The sequence below is a fragment of the Cibotium barometz genome, chromosome 62 (assembly GCF_041138505.1).
Source record: "Cibotium barometz isolate CiBa-2024 chromosome 62, ASM4113850v1, whole genome shotgun sequence".
In the NCBI taxonomy this organism is placed as follows: Eukaryota; Viridiplantae; Streptophyta; class Polypodiopsida; order Cyatheales; family Cibotiaceae; genus Cibotium; species Cibotium barometz.
Genome location: NC_141107.1, coordinates 32,314,320 through 32,334,180, shown reverse-complemented (window position 1 = coordinate 32,334,180; position 19,861 = coordinate 32,314,320). Strand labels below are relative to the sequence as shown.

The following is a 19,861-nucleotide window of genomic DNA, read 5'->3' as shown; positions in this document are numbered from 1 at the left end:
TCCAAACATAAATATCTATTAATACGAGGTATAATCGTATTAATAATATGCGAATAACTCGCATCTATCTAATGTCAGCACGAGAAAACGTACTTCAACATTAAATAACCCTCGAAAAGATTAAATTCTCGAGAAAAAGAACTATCATGATTTTTTTCCTAATTTTTTTTAATTTTTTAGGGTCTCAAAATATGATAATCTTGAATTCCACCAAACCTCTCTTATGGCATTCCAAACCTATATTTTTTTAGAAAATTTTTAGCAATTAAATTTGCCAAAATACCATTAATATTTAAAAAATACCAATTTTTAGGATTTCTAAAAATAATTTCTAAAAATTTCTTAATTTTTCCTGAGAATCCCATTGTTCCACGAAATTTTCAATTCCGCCCGACAATTCTCAAATCCAATGAAAATTTTCAATTTTAATGGATTTTTTTAATTTTCTGGGTCAAAAAATTTAAATTTTAAGGAATTTGAATAGTCACGGGCGCCCAAATGGACACACCACATGCCAAACACCAACCCCATATTTTTTCGAAATTTAAAATAACCTTTGTCTAATTTTCACTAATTTTCAAGAATTTTTTGAAATTTTTAAATTACCCCGAACGCATTTAGAATACGAACGGTCAAAAAATTTCAGAATTCCAACGGTTTTCCCGGAATACGGAAAGCCAAAAGTTTTGGGAAAATGAAAAGACAAAAAAAAAATTCGGAATGTGAAAGGTCAAAGGTTTCCGGAATACGGAAGGTCAAAAGTTTTTCCGGAATTCGGAAAGCCAAAAGGTTTCAGGAAAATGGAAAGCCAAAGGTTTTCCGGAAGATGAAAAGCCAAAAATTTTCAATAAGAAATTTCCAGAATAAAGAATACAATTTTCAGAGAAATAATGTATTTTTTCAGGATTTTTTTCCTTTTTCCAAGCTTTTCCAAATAAATGAATCTTGAAAAATATACCTTTTTTTAAAAAAAGTTTTTTTCCTCCAAAAAAAAGCTTATGAGCTTTTAGTTAAAAGCTTAAAAATTTTTTTATAGGGGGGGCGACTTTTGGCCGTCGGCCTGCTGCGCAGTCCCCCGCCCTGCCGTCTGTGCGTGGAAAAACCAAGAGGAGAGAGCAATCCTCTCCTCTCTCTTCTCTTCACTCTATCCTTTTCATACCCACCCATCTCTTCACTACTCTTCTCTGTTTAGAGATTAGAGAAATGCTTAATTACTTATTAATCATAATTAATGTTAATTATAATTAATATTTAATTAAATTATTTTTTTAAAATACATTTCCATGTACAAGAGAGAAATGGAGATTAAAAAATCAGATTTTGAGGAAGAGAGACTGTCGCACATTGCTTTTCAGCAAGAAAAATTGGCAGAAAATTGAAAACATGCCCACGGAAAACCCCCAAAATGTATTAAAAAATACATTTTTTACCAAAAAAAAGCTCAAAAAATCTCTAAAAAATTAGAAAAAAATTCCTAAAATTCTAGAAATTCAGGAAATCCATTCTACAAAAATATCCACCATAAACTCTATGGTATTTTTGTAAAAAACTCCATTAATGCTCGATTTTAACCATTAAAATAGGAAAAAATAGCATTAACTCACGGAATTTTCCCGCAACGTCGATTCGTCCATTGAATTGTAGTTACACACGTTCCAATCACCAAATCGATGATCCACGTGTAATTCATAAACACAAATCAACAAAAAATAACATTAAAATTTACTTAAAAAAATCAACAACAATTAAATAGAGATTGCTCTGATACCACTATAAAATCACCCTCATCCATATGCTGAGTATCAATCTTCTTTCGAAGATAGGCCACATGAGCCTCATTGCAAACATGATACAATGAAGCAAGTACATCCCATGCACCTTTTGCAGAAGTGCATGAACGAATATGTGGTATAACTTACGTCGTGCAAGAGAGGGCAATCAATGCATGAGCTTGAGCATCCTTTGCATCCCACCTGAGTTGTTCCTATGAAGGTGGCAAGGGTGCTGAAGTGACACCACCACCTGAAGATGCAACATCACCTGCATCCACAACCTGTGCTGCTGTAGCAGGAGCAATGGGTCTGGGTTCTGTTCCAGATACATACACCCACAAATTCTTGGCAACCAATACATGTTTCATCATGTATGTCCACATAGGATAGTTGGTGCCATCCAACTTATCCTCAGCTGTAAGCATGCCAAATATATCATTGCCCGCCGTTTCAACCTGCAAAAGATACTGTGTCCCATACCAAATGCAAATATCCACTACGCTACAAGTGTCTTGCTACTGATTGTACCCAATAGGCACAAATAGCTCGCTGATTTGTATGACGTGCAAATGTATAAAAAGGACAAGTGTAGGGATAGATGATTTACATGTGAGTGTATTGCCGAATCTGATACAGAAAAACACCCAAATGTAAAATCTGAAAGGTAGAAGCCACCAATGGTCCAATTCCGAGCCCAATGTCGAATAGCAGGTCTCCAATGCGAAAAGCCCCAAATTAATTGTTCGATTTGGTGCTGTAGGAGACCGATTTTTTGAAAAGCCCCAAATCGGGTAAAATTCTCAAATTCTCAAACAATTTCCAACGAAATCCTTGTCAATGTCGATCCAATGCTTGCAAATGGTGCGCAATGTCTCAAAAATGTGAAAAGCCCCAAATTTTATAGATGAAATCAGAGTAGATATGAGATTTCAAGAAATTTCAGAGAAGAGGAAAATGTGCTCAAAGTGAAGAGGTATGGTGAAGTAGGTGGGCGCTTGGGTACAACAGGTATAGTAGGTGGATAGCTATAAGATGGGCAGCGGTACAGGTTGTTGTACGGACAGGTGAAATCAGCTGAGAGCTATACAGACAGATGCGGCAAAGTGAGGCGAACATACGTGACACGGCTAATGTCAAATCTGATTGTCGTATAACTGTGCGAATTGGTCGTGCGGCTGAAAATTAGGGTTTTATTGATTCGCCTCCAGAATCAGATTCGCAGTGGTCTGATGAGTCCCTTGTATGAAGGCTTTGGTCAGATGCAGAGAAAAAACCCTAAAACGGGCTGAAAAACCCTAAATTACTGAAACCCTAAAATGAGAAGATTCAGAGGTGCAACTGTAGGGACAAAGGTGAAAACCCTAATTGCAAAGATGCAGGTCCCAACGGAGGGGGTGCAACTGTAGGGACAAAGGTGAAAACCCTAATTGCAAAGATGCAGGTCCCAACGGAGGGGGTGACGCTGCTTTGATATACCAATGTTGGGTCGGGGAGGATACCTGTAGCACAATCCTAATGCACACACACTGAGATAGAAACACAGGAGAGAGAGAGTGTGTGAGGTGCTGGAAAGTGTGTACTTGATAATAATGAGATGTGCAAGTATAATTACAATATAACCTAGGGCTAAGTGCCCAACACACATAAGTGTGTTCACACGGGGAAAAAACCTATGTCCAGAATGTTAAATAATTGCTCCCGAAGATCTTGGATCTTCATAAGATGATCAACCATGCTGTTCCCATCTTCCATGGACATCCAACTCCGGTTTAAGAAAGGCAACTCTGGCCTCATTCTTAGCCTGATACATAGTCTCCAATACATCCCAAGCTCGTCGTGAGGTTTTGCAAGACTTGATATGTGGTATAATTGATCACTTTACTGACAAAGCAATCAAAGCCATCTCTTGGGCATCACGAGTATCCCATCTCTTCTGCTCTTGTGAGGGAGGAGTAGGTGTTGCAGTTTGCTGAGCACCACAACTAGGTGTGTTAGGTGCCATGTTTGTAGGTCGTACATCTTCACCTGATACATAACCCCATAAACCTTTGGCAAGGTTTCAGACAATAAAACTCCATAGGGAGTAATTATTGCCATCCGGTTTGTCGTCTGGGACAAAATCCCAAATATATCAGTTGCATTCCAAGCCATAATGCTGAAATTTCTCTGTTAAGAGATATGCAAACACTTGCAACCAAGTATGGTGTAAAAAGCACTTGTAAGCAAAATCTCAATGCACCACAGTATTATGCTAGGCAATCACAAGTTCTTCCTGGCGGGCCTAGTGTGGGGCTCACAACCGTTGGTGGTGGTTTCGCCAATGCCCAATGGACTTCGGGCAAGAGCAAGAGTGTTGGGTGACTGCAAACGTCGGTCTCGAGTGACCATCGCCAACTAGACTTGGCTACGCCAGGCGCTTGTGGTGGTCCATCCCCTTGGGGCTCAGGGGTGCCTGCGTCCACTGTCACTGTATAACCAGTGAACCATAACTCCGTGGAACCAGCAAACAAGAACTCCTCAGACGAGCAGCGTGACATGAGTGGCTAGCGAATCAGAGCTTCCAAGACGAGCAATGTGATAGTAGACAGATTGCAAGGGTAGGGCTCTGATACCACTGTTGGCCAAGGAGAGCTGCAGCCACACAAAGAAATACATAGTACACAAATCACAGAGATGGTGATGGATGGAGATGCAAAGATGTGGATTGCATTGGAATGTGTGTGGAGCTGGGAATTCAACCCACATATAATATCAAAGTACAACAATAATAAAAAGGTGTCCTTTCACACCATGTGTGCTAGGGGGAAAAACCCAAAGGGAGAAAGTGTCTGTAGTTATGCCATGTTCACATGTGGCACTACAACCATGTAATATATGCCAATAGAAATGTTAGGTTTCCTACACAAGGTAGGAAACACGTTTCGTTGCTACTATGGTCCCACCATTGCCTTGTTTACATGGCTCTTGCCCAAGCTGCTTCCATAGATTTAAGCACCTTGGTGAAGTCCCACTCTTGCTTAGCTTCTAGCTCCCTACTGCCAAATTGTACTTATAAATGGAGCTCGTAGTGGAGGTTCAATTGGGGAGTCCGAGTTATGGTTGTGGCTTGCGAAGGTGTGGAGTTAGGGTTACATAGCTATCGCTTGGGGCACAATTGTTTACTATGTCCAACTATGTGACAGAAATAGCACCCGATTTTTCTGTCGGTACTATTGCAATTTTGTTTAAAATGAGTGGCCTTTGTTACACCTCCTTGTGCCTTTTGGTCTGGGTCAACTGAGGTTGAACTTGTAGCCAAGGGCTGGGGTGGACTGGGAGTGGGTCAAAGAAGACCCTTGGTTTTGTGCCTTATTGCTCATGATCGGGGTGGACTCGGGCATTGACCCTTGAACAGACTTGGGTTTTCCATAATTGTATCTCATCTCCATGTTTTGAGCTAGTTGAATTGCATTGGACAATGTCTAGGGACAAAAACTACGGATGCCCCATTGGATTGAAAGCCCCTAACCTGTCCCGATCGAGCTTTTGTCATTGAAGATTTAGTTGTATGACACAGGTAGACAGATTGCAAGTTCTGAAATAGACTACAAAACTTGTCCTCAAGATAGTCCATATTGAGGTTGCAATAATGGAGCCTTGATATCCTCCTCCAAATCATACCATTGGTAGGTAATAATGCCGTAAAAAACATCCTTATTGTTACTTACCTAGTCATGCCACCGCATGCATGGGCTGCCGGTCAAGTGACAGATGGCAAGTGTGATCCTCTCTATAGCAATCCTATACATACTAAACTGGATCTTTGCAGGAAGTACACCTGTCTCCAAAGCATACAGGCAAGCCTCCCAAGCTTGTTGGCGGTCCTCCTTTGCATGATGGTCTCGTGCTGGTGGTGGTCAGCCACAAGAGAAGCTTGCAAACGCCGAAGTTCCATTGCTCTTCTATGTGATGCCTCTTGGGGATCTTCGGGAGTTGGTTGCAAGGTCGATTTTAGCGAAATCGTCTGCAACATGGCCCAAGCTCATTGGACCATTCACAGAAAATTTTCTTGCAGCTCCTAACCTGTGATACCAATGCCACATTGGAACTTAATTGAGAGAGAGAGAGAGAGAGAGAGAGAGAGAGAGAGGCAACATCTGATAGGGTCCCAGTTCCCCACTTAAGGGCCCCCACCAACCTGCTGTGGATTTGCTTGTATTGTTGAATTATGCACAATACAAATAGATGTGACTAATTTGTAGATTTGCTGAAGTGGCCAAATCTGTAGAAGGGCTGTGTTTACTATTCTGAGCTGATTGTTGGAATGAACTTGCACACCGGGCTGCTGAACTGTGCCGGGGGGCTAGGGGAGAGAAGTCGCGCATAAAATATATTAATAGTGCTTACAAAGCTGAATTTTCTAACTTGGTGCTGAGCTGCCACCCTTTTGCCTCCCTAGGGCGCTTGTATGTCCTCATTGGGCTGCCCAAACATGCCCATACTGCTCATAATAGTTCAGCCCTACCCGGTGCTTGCAAATGCCTGTGCCCCTTGTTCATATTGTTGCTCAGTGTAACATGTGTTGCGGAAGTGTGTTCATGATTAACGCTAAACAAAGAAGATAACACTAATCCTATGTTTAGCAAAGACACAAAAGAGAAGGAGAGATAGACCTAATCTACTGTATATTGCCAAAACATGCTATATATACAATGATTTTGTCGATTCACAGCTTCATGATCATACCAAAGATCCTTGCAACCCTCTGCTTGCAATCGAACAAGAGAAGCTCTTGCAGATCCACCACTGTGTCCTTGCTGCCTTGCAGACTCTGACAAATGGATCCTCTTGATCTTTGAATGATGACTCTAATGAATGCCTAATGATCCTATTCATAGGAAAAAGGTATGAATTCGTAATCAAGTCGATTTTGTCTATTTTACCCTGCAAAACATTGCAAAAAGTCATATTTTGTGTCCAAACTATGTCCAAAAGGTGTGCCAACCATTGGGCTATGTCTTGGGCACTTCCCGGAGCCTATAGGGTGTAAAATCTGCCCCTAAATCTGCCCATATATTTGCTAATGAGAATAACTATGTCTATGAGAATCGGGATTAACGGATGCACATGACATCCCCTCTTGCTACGCTTGGAGCATTGGGGTAATCCATACACCTTTGTTGCGATTCCGTTCCGGTCCAATTGAAGATTGCACTTCATATCCATCGGCTCAATCCCCAAGCTCTTTGACTTGGTCTTCAAATTCTCTGGCTCGGTCTTTGGATCTTCTGAAAACTCCTCTGAAGCTGTCGAGATAACCTCATCCTCCTCCAAATAGGATTTGGAAAGATCCACCTCATTGAGAACTATCAGGTTGACCACATCCTCCTCCAAATAGGATTCGGAAAGATCCACTTGCTTGATATGTGGTTCCGGTTCTGGTTTGCCTTTTGGCTCTCGCTTTGGCTCTGGTTCTGGTTCTGGTTCTGGCATGTGCATCCCGGGTAATGACACTTCCTCGGAAACCCCTCTTTCTGTGATCACGTCTCCTGAGAACTCTTGTCTTAGAAGCTCTCTTTTTGTTGGGTGAACGCTCTCGGTCATGGGTTGCTTCACAACCCTAGGTGATTCCTTCTTGGCCTTTGTTGATGTTGCCATGAACTGTGTCCATGTCTCCTTGAGTTATGCCCATCTTTGCTCGTATAGAAGCTGGCCTTGATGCGCCTTTTCTTGAAGCTCTTCTATGAGTTGTTGCCTAAACCTGGCCCCGGCGATGATTTGTTCATGCTGGGCATAGCGTTCTTGTTCCCTTTTGTATCGTTCTTATCTTCCTGTCCCCGACGACTCTGCAAAGTCTTGAGAAAGTTATCGTCCATTGCCTTTGAACTCATGATATTGTTTTTTTGTTTTTTCTGTTGTAATCAGTCCAAAAACCTTAACTCCAGAGTTCTACATGCTTTCTAAACTCCTTAGGATCATGCTAGGTTGAAACCGAGACTTTCTAGCACTATACTATGCTGAAAATGAGCAAAAAGATGATGCAAAAATGCAGATTTAACACAAAAATGCAAACTCTAATTCAACATCCAGCAAACATAAGCTAAGGGTTGTCGTAGGGTGACCTAAGTTCTGATACCAATGTAACATGTGTTGCGGAAGCATGATCACGATTAACGCTAAGCAAAGAAGATAATGCTAATCCTATGTTTAGCAAAGACACCAAAGAGGAGGAGAGATAGACCTAATCTACTGCATATTGCCAAAACATGCTATATATACAATGATCTTGCTGATTCACAGCTTCATGATGCATACCAAAGATCCTTGCAACCCTCTACTTGCAATCGAATACGAGAAGCTCTTGTTGATCCACCACTGTGTTCTTGCTGCCTCGCAGACTCTGACAAATGGATCCTCTTGATCTTTGAATGATGATTCTAATGAATGCCTGATGATCCTATTTATAGGAAAAAGGTATGAATTCGTAATCAAGTCGGTTTTGTCTATTTATAGGAAAAAGGTATGAATTCGTAATCAAGTCGGTTTTGTCTATTTTACCCACAAAACATTGTCCAAAAGTCATATTTTGTGTCCAAACTATGCCCAAAAGGTATCCCAACCATTGGGCTATGTCTTGGGCACTTCCCGGAGCCTGTAGGGCTGCAAAATCCACTCTAAATCTGCCCATATATTTGCTAATGAGAATATCCATGTCTATGAGCATCGGGATTAATGGATGCACATGACACTCGGACACTAGGTATTCAACCCCCAACACTTGATAACACTATTTGGACAGTGACGTGAATAAGTCTGGCACTTGGCTTTTGGTCTAATAAACATCTAATTCAAGTGGGTTGCATAAATATGTGGGACGATTCATGATATTCACACCCTATGATCTAGACTTGCATATGAACTAGCTGGTCATCATTTTAGGAGGAGTGGAGCATTGGTATCTAACAGTGCAATTAAGAAGTCTTTGTTGTCTAGATATTCCGATGTGTCGATTCTAATCTTCGGTAATCTTTGTGATGACCCACACCTCTTCCACTCTCTGCCTTTGGCCTTCACAGGTGTGCTCACATGGGATGCATTATGGTTAGATTGTTTGATGAGCAGTCCTAAAACATGAATAAAGTTGACTGATTTTGCAGCTGGCTTCCTTAGTGATTGATTTTTTGGCTTTTAAGTCCTTATTGAGTAGTCTGATTGAGCCGGATACTTTTCTCTCTCAGTGGTTTCTTTTTGATAGATTTTAGCAAGGTGTGGGTGCTTGCTTTGATGATGACCTGGATACATTGCTTGCTTTGCAGTGAAAAGGATGGCTTCCTTGGAACGTGGTTATGGGTAGTGGCTTAAAGTACAATTAAATGTTTATAAGGTAAGCAAGCTCAAGACTTGTGAATGCATTTTTCAAGCCTCTTGTTAAAATACTAATATATTATGTTTCTTAGCTAATGAGCTTGAAATAAATTCTGTTGGCTGGCCATGAGTAAGATAGTCTGTTGATCTTTACAGGATTGCCCACTTCATATTCAGAGGTTTGGAATGCTTAAATCAAAGCCCTTGGAAGTGGGTGAACGTTGTCAAAAGCTTAGCTCTTGTATGGATCATATTTTTCCCCCATTTGAAGGTTCTGGTTTTAAATCTTGTGGGTTCTTGTGGGACATCATGTGCTAGTGCGAACATATAACCGAACCCTAAGTTTTTGGTACCGAAGTAGAGGTTTTGTTGAGGTCTTCATGTTTTTTCAACAAGTAAACCTTCTTGTTTTCTTGAGATATCCTTAAGTTGCTCTTCAAGGCACAGTTTTTTAAAATGATGTCACAATCAAATCCTATAATAGTTGATTGTTTCCATTTGTGGCTAGTGTATAGGCTACATGCGTATGTACGTGTGTGTGTGTGCACGTGTGCATGGTCATGTTCTTTCTAATCATTGTCGGCCAAATTGTGTTTTACTATTCATTGAATAACATCGTCACTATCACACGTTTTCATGTTTCTAATACAATGGGTCTAACAACATTCACACAAGACTTCTTAATAACCTTGGAGGTGATAAGTTTATTTTTTTGATCAACAATGACTTTACTAATTCATAAATCTAATATTGATTTAGTTCAAGTTGAGCTACATGTGCTTGTTGCCAAGCTTGGTTGAGTTTGATTTGCACTTTTTTTATGGCATTCATCTCATAAAGCTCTATTACTTTTCTTTGGCAGCTCAATCTTGTCTACCTTAGTCCCCTACTGACTTTGCGCTAACAAACTCCCCTTATGTAGGTTAATATGGTTTCGTCCACCCGACTTACTGTAATGCGCTGTCATCTTATGCACATACATGGGTTGTAAGACGATGCTGGAACATATAAAGCGGTCTTACCATTGTTTAATGTTAAATAGAGAAAGTCTAAGGACTTAGAGCACACCGGTAGGGGATGTGAGCCTACAGTCCCATGCAAAAAGACATGAGTCTGGACACGTAAGCCGTGAGTCTGGACACGTGAACTTGTAGACGTGAGCTTGGAGACACGAGTCTAGAGGTAAGTAAACCTAATGTAGTATGGATCAATTATTACTATCATAAAGACTTGTACGGACACACCTATCCATGGCCCAGGAATATTTCTTGTCATACAATTTGTACCACCTACAAATTCTAGGACTATTCTTGTCCTTTTTGCAATTATTGAAAAATTAAGCATACTTATTATCCAATAATTACACACCTACCTTATTATAGGTCTAGTTCCTAGATTTCCATGTCTCAGGTAGGCTTATTTCATACATGGAAAGTATGTGAGCCGAGCTTGTAAGAGCATGAATCTAGAGGTGTGGACTTGCATATGTAAACCTAGACACGTGAGCTTGGAGAGGCAAGTCTAGAGGCGTGAACCAGTCTAGAGGCATACCTGGATACATGAGCCTAAAGACGTGAATCTAGACACGTGAATCTTCAAGCGTGAGCCTATATATATAAGCTTGAAGACATGAGTCTCACTTGTAGTATATCAAACCACCTTTTTAAACCCACCAAGCCTTTGATCCTAGCAAACGACCATCACTCAAGAGAGCGCTCCTTATTAAGAAGGCAAGACTCCTTCAAGTCCACCTCAAGTGCTTTGGGAGGAAACGAGCCAAAAAATCATAGATGTGAATAGAGGAACAACGTAACACCTAGAAAAACAAGAGCCACCTTTGGCCTCCGAGCTCCAAATTCACCAAGTGGCTTTGTCAACAATGCCTTAAATTTTATGGTGGTGTTCAATCACCCTATTTTTGGGCGTTGTTCCAGTGAAGGAGCGGGAGAAGGATCATGAACCTTAAGGTTTGCTTTCATATAGGAAGCAGTCAAACCATGTCAGATGCCACGATATTTCAAACATTTGGTGTCGATCCTAGGCTAGGTTTATTCCAAGTCAAACCATGTCAGATGCCACGATATTTCAAACATTTGGTGTCGATCCTAGGCTAGGTTTATTCCAAGTCGACCATGACCAACAAACAACCCAATAACCACAGTTGTGGCAATCAAGACATGTCTCTTTTCTTTTACTGTACCACTAGGGACGAATGTTCCACAGTACATGCAACAACAAGCACACACAATGTAGGTAGGAGTCCCACACTCCATAGGAGCCCATTATAGAAGTGCCTTTATCATGGAACCAAGTTTTAATTATTCTTCGTTTAGATTCTTCATTTGGACGAGGAGCATGGAACACGAGAACAGGCAGTGTCTGGGACTACCGTGTCATAAAGAGATCCACAAGGGTATTCGTATGTATCCTTAGTAGCCTCAAAGCCAAGTTGGCGAAAAATAAACGCCATTGGAAAAAACCGCATAGCCCAAGGGCAAGAGATCTCGTACCCTAAAACATAGGGTTTTGTGCAACCACGTCTTTACATTCTACCATCCACGAGAATATGCAGAAGACATGGGAAGGGGTTGCGACCAACATAGCACCTAGAGGCTTAAGAGTTCGGCAAAACCAAGCCAATCCACATCCGAAGGATAATGACCAAATTTGATGGAACTAGAGATTCTATTCTATACCTAGAGAAGTTCGATCAAATTTGTGAAGCTATGGAATGGATTGATGATCCCTCCAAGATCTTCTCATTCGAACTTTGCCTTGAAGGCAAAGCAGTAGGCCAATGGTTTAGGTCACTAAATCCGCTTGAAAAGGCGAGCTCAAGGTACCTCCAAATTTGCCTCCCTCAGAGATAATGAGCGATCTCCTATTCAAACCAGCTCTTCCTAAAGAAAAGAAACCCATTGACTATGTAAACCTTCCAAAGAAACTCAGAGTACCCCAACCCATGTTGGAAAAGAGCGAATGAAACAAGCCCAAGAACTTGTAAGGAAGGTGTAGGATGAACTAGAGCCAGTACTTGAGCAAGTGGTTGAGTACAAACCATTGACCCCATCTTACGAGACCCTTGACCCCATGTTGCAACCCTCTTTTCGTGGCCTCTTAAGAATGGTTATGGTCTCGGTCAAAAAGGCCTTTGGCGGGCACTGAGGTCCCCTTATCAGTTCTATGATTCTAGTTCCTAAGCCTTTGCCTTTAGAAACAATCGTACCAAGTTGCGCGTTGCTAGATGTAGTGTAGAAGGACTCAATAGGAGGTGAAAGTCGACCTTCTTCATGGGTCACCATAGTCACCACAATATTTTCTCTGAGGTGATAGGTGATGGCTTCACTTTGACTCCATCAGAGGCACCGCCTCTTAGGGAATGATCACTGCACATCCCATACACATTATCCCACCTCTGAGCGAGTACGAGCTTAGTGAGCATGAATATCACACGAGAGACATAGCAGGCCTCAGAGCCTTCTTATCCTTAGAAGTTCGAGTCCTGATAAGTTTTTCTTTATAAGGAAATTCTCAACTTTGGAGAGACATTCAACTTGATGAATGGAAATTTAAGAACCCACACAACTCAACTTGAACCTGAAGAGGAGGATGAGTCGTGCAATAGTTATCGCTCTCCTACCATGCCCAAGACAAAAGGATAGCCAAAGGTTACCATGAACAAGTTGGAGAACTACTTTGAAAGTGATGAAATGAACACCATGTTACCTGTCGTTTTTAAAGGAATGATAGTCTACGTAATCTTGGATGGTGGTGCATGTGTCAACATAATCACCAAGGGTTGTTAGGAGGCCTGTGAAAGTCCACCACTCATGGGCGCAAGACTCATGGTCAAGCTTGCCAATAAAAACACAACTAAACCTTTGGGAATCCTTCAAGATGCAAAGATTAAGACCTTCGGGCTAATCTTCCACCACACATTTGTGGTGATGGATTTTCAGAGAAGAGGGTCATACACCATGATCCTCAGAGAGCCTTACATGAGAGACGCAAGGCTAGTCCACGGGCACTACTTTGAAAGCAATGAAATGAACCGTGTTGCCTATCGTTTTTAAAGGAATGGCAATCTTTGCAATCTTGGATGGTGGTGCAAGTGTCAACATAATCACCAAGGGTTGTTGAGAGGCCTTCGGAAGCCCACCACTTGTAGACACAAGCCTCATAGTCAATCTTGTTCAACGAAAACACAACTAAATCTTTGGGCATCCTTTAAGATGCAAAGATTAAGATCTTCAGGCTAATCTTCCACCACATATTCGTGGTGATGGATTTTCAGAGAGGAGGGTCATACACCATGATCCTAAAATAAAGCTCTACATGAGAGATGCAAGGCTGGTTTATGATTGGGAAACCAATCATATTTATATGCGCTAGGGTAACTAATTCTTGAAAATAAACTTGAAAACAAGGAAGACATCCCATGGTTTTAGGCATTCTCGCCAGTGAGTTTGACACAACTGCTTGGACCGCTTCATTCATATTTGGAGAGCATGCAACACACAGAAGCTCACACCACATCAAATGATCCTCCATTCTCACCCGTGCTAAGCACGTGCATAGTCGACCCGAACCCTAAGCCCATGTCTACATATGTAGAATAGCCCCCCACACGCAAATGTACACTACCTTCATCGAGAATTATTTAAAAAATATAAAAAACCAAAAACACATCGAAAATCATAAAAAAACGGCACACATGATGTGGTGCTGGTCATCCACAAGGAGCAGGTGGGTGTACAACGATGTGTTAATAGAGGTAATCGACATACACTACTCAAGCGATGGTGCACAAGGAGCTATTATAGAGAGCAGCATAGGGCAGCATAGAATGGCGAAGATGGGCGACCCGCCCACTAGAGCCGCCTCTTCTAGTGGGTTAGAATATGCGGAGGTGGTGGCCTGCATAATAATGCTGTTGGGTTGGGCAGACTAGAAGAAACCAAGATGGGTGGGGCGCACTTAGTGTAGGGAGACAGTAGCATGCACAAAGATGCAGGTTGGGGAACAAGTGGGAAAAAGCAGGTAGAGAGCCAAGCTCTGATAACATGTTAGCTTACATGGCATATGTACATATAACCTAAGCTAAGGAGGATGAAAGATATCCATGGTGTGGGTTGTAGAGAGAGAGAGAGAGAGAGAGAGAGAGAGAGAGAGAGGACATCACTTACACCATTTAAGTTGGAGGATCAACAACCTTGGTTAGATTGGGCATTTAGAAAGCCTCAAGACATCGTCCAACGTACAACAAATCAAGTGTACCATATGATGGTGGAAGAAAGTGCTGGATCATTGAGAAGGCTAATAGGGTATGGAACATCAGGAAGAGTAGGGTTTGGTGGAAGGAAGTAATCTTACAAGGTTGGTGGTCTAAGATTCCATATCAAGGGAAGGTGTTCCTATGGCGCATGCTAGTTGGAGGCCTACCATTGGAGGACCAATTGCAAAAGCGGCGGATTGCTTCTGGTAATTGTGTGTTTTGTACTACATGCTTGGAAACATTCCCACATCTTTTTATTTTATGTCTGGTGGCAAAGAAGGTGTGGAATTTCCTTTCTCGCATATGGACTCCATTGATAGATAGGTCCGTAAAGGTTAAAGACTGGATTTTTGGCAAGATTTCGAATGCGTTGGATAACCTAGAACATTCAGTTTTCTTTCATTTTTTCAATTGGACAGGTTTGTGGCATATCTGGTTAAGTAGGAATGCCTTCATATTTGATGCAAAAGTTGGTATTACAGCTCACATAGGTTGTATAAAAGGGCTGCTATTGTGGCAAGTCTCTTCCTTGCGGTCAGCTCATTTGGTGGAGAATGACACGGCGATATATTGAACGAGGGTACTCTGAGCTACACCCGTGGTTCGGAGGAATTAGTGAGGGAAAGCTTGTACATCACATGGCAGCCATGTGGCTGTTTGTAAAGTAAAATTTTTGGTAATATATCTTCTATTACGAAGAGAGAGAGAGAGAGAGGCGACAAAGCTCAAGAGAATTGATTGATTTAATAGAAGTGATGTTCACTCACCAAGTACAACGCTCTTGTAGACGTGCAGCCTTATCTTTTGACCCATACAAACATCACACAATCTTTTGACCCATACAAATATCACACACTAATAAGTGTATGCCACATGGCACACTTTTCTTTTTCACTCATGACCCTTTTAGGGACTGTTCACACACACACATGGACACATAAACAAGGGTCTGCATCTTTCCAAATGCAAGCTATTTTTCTCATCCTCTACATTCATAGGTCCCTAGTAGAGCCCAACATGTAATAAGAAGTATGTTTAAACAACATTTGAGATCTATAGTGAGGCTTTATTGGGCATCTTTGAAACAGTATGCATAAAAAAAGTACACATTTTTGCAAAATGGTCACATTTCACCAAGAGTTATTTTTTTTTTCCCAACTAACGCTTAGAGAGCCGTGTTATATAGGGGCATCTATGCCATCAAAGTCACCTGGGACTTGTACCCAACCCAACCATGAGGCATTCACTTCACCAAGAGTTTCAATGCCTTACTGTTGTCAAGAGAGACTTAAAAGTTAATTTTTAAAGGCAAGTGGGTGACAATAAAGATGGCCATTTCTCATTGTGAATGCATTCGAGGACAAGTAAAATGGGGGAGCATGAAAACTATTAGGTATGGATTGCATATGGTTGTACAAGCTTGCAAGCTTTGAGCTTTCATCTCCTTGATGAGGCCAAAGTGTTGTAACCATTTTTTAATCAAATGTTGAACTTGATTGAAAAGAGATTGTACAATGGGCTCCTCAGATATTGACAATGTATCTATGTGTGTTTTCAAACTTTGACTGAAAAGAGATTCGACAGTGGGCTCCTCAATCTTGGCAACATCTCTTATTGTTTAAAACTTGAATAAAAAGAGTTGTAGAGTGGGCTCCTCACATCCAGGACAATCCTAACCACCACAAAGTGCAGTGTATGATTTGGATGCTTCCTGTGGCTTTGTTACCAATTGATGTCTTCTCACATTTGAATTATAAATAACCTTCACATTGGCAAATTAGAGCCATGTTCAATAGATGACATGGATCCAAACCATTCTTTTCATTTTTGAATAGTTAGTTTATAGGTTCAAAGAACTGGTCACCAAATTCAGAATCATAACCATCTATACTCCAACAATTAAGAGACAAACCCAGTAACAAACCCAGTACAATTAAGAGTCAAACCCAGTAGCTGTAAGTTGGTAGAGATAGAACCTGAGCAGTCAAATCAGCCTAAGATAGGCTGTTTACACACTGCCTGTTCAGGAAACATTTTTTAATGAACTTGACATAACTCTTTCTCACCATGGATTGAAGAGAACAAGGCAAATTTTGAACAACATTTTCTTCATAATTTCATCCAATTACTACCATTTTTTGGAAAATTAGAGGCGGCATTTTTCCTTCTCCTCCCAAGATGAGGCAGATTTTTCAAAAGTTGAGCAGCGAACCTGTCTTTTCCCGAACCTTGCTGGTGACAGTGACTGCCTCTGCCCACCGGCCCTCCCTACGATTTTTTTGACGTGGCTGACAGATTTCTGAGGCTGTTGACAATTTTTGGTTTCCTTCTCAATTTTTATCCAACTTCAGATCACCCACATCAAGGAATATGGAACTAAACAATAATGCTCACCTGGAGCATGGACTACATGCATATTAAGGATAAGATTGCCAAAACTAACCACTAGAACAGAAAATAATTGAAGGGAAGATTATAAACCAATGGAAAGTTCAGAAATCTTCACTCCATGAGAGTCTATTCACAAAGCTTTAATGGGTCAACACCATCATACAGAGCATAGACTACATGCAACAACATCCCCACTCATGCCATCAGCACCCAAGAGAAGCTAATTTTACAGAGGAACACAATGGAGCCCAAGCAGTAATTGTTACAGACCCACCACCCATAAAATGCTCAAAAGAGAAAAAGTTTCCAGAAAGACAATTGATCATCCCCAAATAGTTGCTCTCTATATGGAAGTAGGTAAAATACACTGCCCTGTAGGAGCTCTAGTTAGTGTCAAAGCTGATCCAACTTCCAAGGCTAATCAAAGTTATCCAGAGGCATGCTAGTGCCTGCCTGAAGAAGCAAGCCGCTCCCAAAAGTGCATGGGTGAAGGCTGAGAATGCACAGGCAGAGATCGGAGGTGGAAAACCAAACCCCAGAGGCGAGCAGGATTAAAGGCAGCAGTCAAATTCAATTTAAACTAAAATGATCAAACAACAGCTTTACCGGACAAGTTGAACCATATCTCTCATCATCTTCATCCCCTTGCCTGTTTGAGTGACGGATCTCACAAATACATACACCCTCATTTGTTGCAGAAAAATGATGTTGACAGTAGTTTCAACAGTACCATGACCATAGCCCTTTTTCTCCAAACCACATACTTAGGTGAACCCCATGTCCCGTACCTCATCATAATCACATTAAGATGCTCACATTAGGTGAACCCCATGTCCGGTACCTCATCATAATCACATTAAGATGCTCACCTCCATACTACTGTTTGGCATTACCGACACTTGGCATGGCTTAATAAGAGCACATTTTCAGTGTAGCTTACACAATAGAGACCCAATCTGATTCCAGAGAGCACAACACATCACATGAGCATCCATGAACCACACATCAGAACAAGGTCAGCGTAGCAGCAGGATGCTGTCTTCACCTTCTTCATCTCTAGCTTGAAGCTCTGATATCCGCGCTAGTGTCTGCAAGTTGTACTTGACGATAGTGTCTGCAAAAACCCTTGTATCCTCCCTAGAGTTCCCATCTGGCACATCAACCACATAAGACTCCATCACAATGGTGGCAGGCTTTCCATCCAGCACAGATTCATGGAGGGTTGTGACCGAATGGTAGTTATTAAGGCGGTGTTGGCCACCCACAATCTTGAAGCTGAGTATGTGCCTTTCTTCATCTAGAATTTCAAGCCTCTCTCTGCTAGAAGCTGCTGGGAGTCCAGAGACTAGCTCCAGCTCTCTTGTGCTTCCCACTTGGCCATCTCCACTCATGAAACAGCTTCTGATGAAATGCTTGTAGGCTTGAGGATTGTCGAATCTGCGAACCACTGACCAAACAACAGGTACTGGAGCTCTGATTCTCTGAACCACTATGGAGCAGCACTGATCTAGGGCTACTGTGTGGCTATGGTAGCTCCATATGATGTCATGGAGATGATCAAACTCTTCGCTATTGAGCTGCTGTGTTAGGTGACTCCTAGTTCTCTGCATAGCCGCCAAGTCAGCGGCTCCTCTGGGGAACCTCCATAGCTGGTGAACAGTCATCTGAAACAAGAAGATGGTGGTGGTGGTGAATGCTTGGGAATGCCTTGTGGGCTGTAGCCTATGGTGAAAGGCCCAATGGGTGAGCAAAATGAAAAGGGGACCAGGGTCCAGGGAGAGACAGAGAGAGAGCGATAGGAGGGGGGCAAAATGACAAGGAAAAACAAGGATCCAGTAGGTAGAGACGGTCAGAGACCATCAGATTTTCCTCAAAGAAAGCAAGAAGCAAAGCCCAACGGGCAAACATGGCAGGGCCCAGTTACCTGGTCCCCCAGACTCCAGTACGCAAAAAAGCCGCATGCGACATTAGTCATTGATAATTTATCTTGCTTGCTTACGTGAAGGGGATTCTCAGGGGAAAGCCCACAAGACAAGAGGCCAAAACAAGACACGGCACAAGAACCCAAATGCTGTAGTCGGACAGATTCTGCTTCAGAACTGAAAATGACGATAAATTTGCAACGTAAATCAAGCCATGGCAGATAGATCCCGGTAATTAAGAGATTAACTGACTGAGTTTGCAAGAAAAAACAGTCCGATGAGTTATGGCGAACGGAGCCGAACGGTAAGAAGAAAAGAGCCAAGATGGTAATATGAGGCTGCTTTACCGAGACCCAATTGATAAAAGAAGCCAGGAGCCAGAACCCACTTGCGTTTGGATTAAGCGGAGAAGCCCACTAGGTTAGATCAAGAAGAAGAGCCAAGAAGGCTGGGTTAAGCAGAAAAACTCACTAGGACAGAGCGAGCGGAAAAGATTCCTGCACAAGATGAACACAGAAGAAGACCCAATGGAGGGGGAGAAACAGATGGGAAAAACCACTAGATTAAGCTTTCAATCAGGAGAGATAAGAGTGGGGATAGAAGAGAGGGAAATGCCATTGCATTTGCACAGAGAGGGAGAGAGGGGGGATACAATGTATACACACAGAGGCGACTGCAAAAGAGACGGGGAAATCTGTAAGTGGGGGGAAACAAGAAGTAGTCAGAAATGACCCAGTGAAGTACTCTTATGAGGGGAATTTGGAAAGGACTTTTCTGCAAACAGTAGGTCAAGCCCATATAGAATAGAAGAGGTTGTACGACCGAACAAAATTAAAAGATTTCATGGTTAATATAGAATTTATGATAAATAAAGGGGTAAGTATGTGTCCCTAGCAAAAGGTAAATATTATAACCTATACCTTAGATATGAACAATAATGAACATAATATGCTTGGAGAGATGAAGATGCTACGATATTGACCACACAATAATTTATAATGTCTTTTTTCTTTTCCCTACTTATTTATGTTTTGGGATTTGGGAATGGTGTTGAGTTGGGAAGGTGGAATTATCCATCGGCTCACACAAGCAGTCGTGTAGATCACATGCATTGAACCCGGGCCCCCATAATAATGAGACCCGGCCGTTCTACCACC

At 41.7% G+C, this 19,861-nt stretch overlaps 1 protein-coding gene and 1 pseudogene across 2 annotated transcripts in view; one reads left to right on the top strand and one right to left on the bottom strand.

The window, feature by feature from the left end:
• The window catches only part of LOC147604371 (uncharacterized), a 59,824-nt gene extending 50,208 nt beyond the window's left edge, over positions 1–9,616 (top strand). Inside the window, exons 5-6 of the mRNA XM_086795443.1 lie at positions 9,068–9,135; positions 9,273–9,616. The gene's annotated coding sequence lies outside the window, so the exon portion shown is untranslated. The remainder of the gene's footprint in view (positions 1–9,067; positions 9,136–9,272) is intronic.
• A 7,451-nt stretch (positions 9,617–17,067) lies between these two features.
• On the bottom strand, positions 17,068–19,552 carry LOC147604370 (abscisic acid receptor PYL12 pseudogene; annotated as a pseudogene). The gene has a single exon (XR_015265437.1). The product of XR_015265437.1 is annotated as an abscisic acid receptor PYL12 pseudogene (transcript).
• Between the last annotated feature and the right edge of the window lie 309 nt (positions 19,553–19,861).